At 34.5% G+C, this 3,257-nt stretch overlaps 1 pseudogene; it reads right to left on the reverse strand.

The window, feature by feature from the left end:
* Positions 1 to 739: 739 nt before the first annotated feature.
* LOC107915810 (momilactone A synthase-like) lies at positions 740 to 2,436 on the reverse strand (annotated as a pseudogene).
* Between the last annotated feature and the right edge of the window lie 821 nt (positions 2,437 to 3,257).

Below are 3,257 nucleotides of genomic sequence, written 5' to 3' on the forward strand. Positions count from 1 at the left end.
GCAAATAAGATAAAATAAAACGTAATAAATGTTTAGAAGCAATTCACAAGATTTAACAATAATAATATGAATAAGCTAGAACAATTACAACTCTTGGTTTAATTCATTCACAATCATGCTTTAACAAATGTTCTGACAATTTCTTGGATGTCTGTTATATAAAGATATCTAGTTAGCATGCTTTTACGTTTTTGCTTCTGTTTTTTTCTTCTTCCTTGTGTTCTTTTGCTAAACCTTTAGAAATTTCTAAGTTGGAATCGTTAACAAAGAGTTTCCAGTATCTACCTAATGTCATTGTTAGTACTAATTTACTGGTAATTTTTGGTAAACCCTTAGATTATTATCAAAGGAATTTATGTATTTAAAGTAACGCAGGTTTTAGAATTGTTTGTTAGGAAGGAAACTTCCTAATTGTGTTTTGCATGTAACCTATTCATGCATGCATGTTAATTTTCAGTAGTTTAATGACCTGATAGATATAATTGTCTCTCTTGTTAGCTCGAGAAGCTAATGATGGTCCAAGCAACAAGGGCAAATGATTTGCTGAGTAGATTATTGTATTAGACTTTTTGGTGAGTTCCTTCTTACTTCCTTGTGTTATAAAATCATTTACCTGTATAAAATATGTAAGACAAGCGTTCCCTCTCAATGATGTAGTGTGTAGATCTGGTTATGGTGGTATTAAACCAAAGTTGTCAGTAAATAGTGCCTGGATTAGAAGATGAACTTAATTTGGTCATTTAAACAACAAAACAAATAGTATTGATCAAATCCGACCATACAATTTATTACAAGTGAAATTTAAGAAAACATTCAAAGAGTAAAGCTGAGGGCTTGTTGGTTTATTCAGAAAGTGCCGCGAATCCCATCTTCCATGATTGATTGTTAACACTATACGCTCCATCGACTGGTAAATTAACACCACTGATAAATTTAGCCTCATCACTTGCCAAATAGAGTGCTGCATGCGCAAAATCTTCAGGCTCCAATACGGTGCCTTTCAACACGGCTGAAACCGCAACCATCTCCTCTCCTTTCTTCTTATCGACATTCCCAATTGCTTTTTGCAACATTGGGGTCACAATTCCATTAGGCGAAATGCAGTTAACTCTAATTCCATGCTCACCTAACTCCACGCTCAAGCTCTTCGTCAACCCTGCTACGGCATGCTTTGATGCCTTGTATGCATGGGGGAGACCGAAGGAGATTTTTGAAGCAAGACTTGCTGTGAAGAGTATGCAACCTTTCTTAGCCGGAACCATGACCCTGGCAGCATACTTGGCACCCAAGAAACCACCCAATACATTGACATCGAACACTCTCTTGAAGTCCTCAGTACCGGCATGTGTCACTCTTTCCTCATTGTCACCAGGAATGCCTGCATTGTTGAACATGATATCGAGCTTTCCGTACTTGGAGACAGCCAAGTTTACGGCATTTTCGACGTCGGATTCGCATGTTACATCACAGTGGACATAGCTAATGTTTTCAGTTCCAAGCTATTGGCAAACGGAGCGGCCCAGTTCGTCTTGAATATCAGCGATCAGAACCTTGGCTCCGTTTTTGACAAATAGTTTGGCTGTACACTCTCCTAAGCCACTGGCACCACCAGTTATCATTGCCACCTTGCCATCCAGCCTATACCAAATAAAGAAGAAACAAGGTTGAGATACTATTTGATAGGTAAAAGTGCTTGTAAGGTCCCTCAATTATAGGAACCATATCAAATTAGCTAGTACCTCTATTATTGAATAGATGAACTTAGCCCCTATATTATTGTTTGTTTCCTTTTAAGTTTGATCCATTTAATAATAGAAAGAATAATTTGATCTAACCTCTATAATAGAAGGACGTAGTAGGTACATTCAACCAATTCAATATTATCTTTTAAAAGATTGATTACATCAACATACTTAACTAAACTTTTGGTTCGACTTTTTTCACTTTGAAAACACATTGGTAAGCCTAGCCTATTGTAAACACTATCATGTTTAAGATAAGTAGGTCCTTTTTTGACAAAAATACAGCATATTGATTTTAAAGTTTTGTATTGGATTTAATTATATCAGTCAAAATTGATTCTAATCTAAAAATTCGATTCAAATAATCTAAATTGAAACCCGATTAAATTAAACTTATTCTTAAAAAGTCAACAACTCAAATCTATTCAACTAGAACTTGAATATGAGTTGAATATAAAATTGACGTGAATAAAAATGATTCAAATATGAAATGACTCAAACTTAAAATATAGAGATAGTTAACCTAGCACGACCTAAAGTGGGATGATTCTCGGACATTCACCTACTTTATGGAATTGAAATATCTAAAATATGACTTTTTGGAATCATAGGATTTAGTTACCTCTTGGTTATTGAAGAATCGGAGCTCATTGTCTTTGTGAAGAAAATAGACCCTTCCTTTCCTTTTTGTTTTGATGCTGTGTTTTCTCGTTGTTATTCTGCTCTTTATAACTTCAGAGAGTACGACATTTTTCTTAATACTCAACAATGGCAACAACCTTTTTTGAACGCTTTCATTAAAATATATTAAAATAATTGAACTCCATTATTAAGGCTTTAAGGTACAAGAAAACATTTCCCATGAGTTTTGCTTGGACTTATACATTTAGGGGCAATTTACCAAATAAAGCCCTATTTTTTTTAAAATTTACCGAAATGGGCCCATTATTTAATTATTTACTGGAATGGTTCATTTTCCGCGAAATCGCGTCCACGTCAGCGCGATTTGCTTACGTGGACACAAATCGCGCCTACGAGGACGCGATTTGCTGACGTGGATGAACAGTTTATGTTTTTTAGCTTGGAAAACTTTGAAAGGCCATAACTTTTCGCTCGGTTGTCCGATTGAGACGATTTTTTTTATTTCGAATAACTTTTCAAGATCTACACGCTGACGAACGGCCGAAGGCGGTTTGCCGCAGTTTTCGTCAAAAAAGATCTTTTTTTGCCCCTAAATTTTGATTTTTTCGGTTTAAAATTGAATTTTGAAACATTCAAATCATTATTTTCCTTATTTATTTGAAGTAAATACCAGATTTTTTTTACAGAATTGTTGTATTTTTTTTCTGATTTGACACGTGTATGGAATAGGTCCGATAAATCGTTAGGACGTAAGTAATATAAATAAGATAATAACAATATTTTTCTAATATGTCAATTAATTAGTTTAGCTTAGTTGGTTAAGATGCTGGCTCTTTTCTCTTAGTACCTATATTAATTAACCAACTAAGCTAA

This window comes from Gossypium hirsutum, chromosome D10, assembly GCF_007990345.1.
Source record: "Gossypium hirsutum isolate 1008001.06 chromosome D10, Gossypium_hirsutum_v2.1, whole genome shotgun sequence".
Lineage (NCBI taxonomy): Eukaryota > Viridiplantae > Streptophyta > Magnoliopsida > Malvales > Malvaceae > Gossypium > Gossypium hirsutum.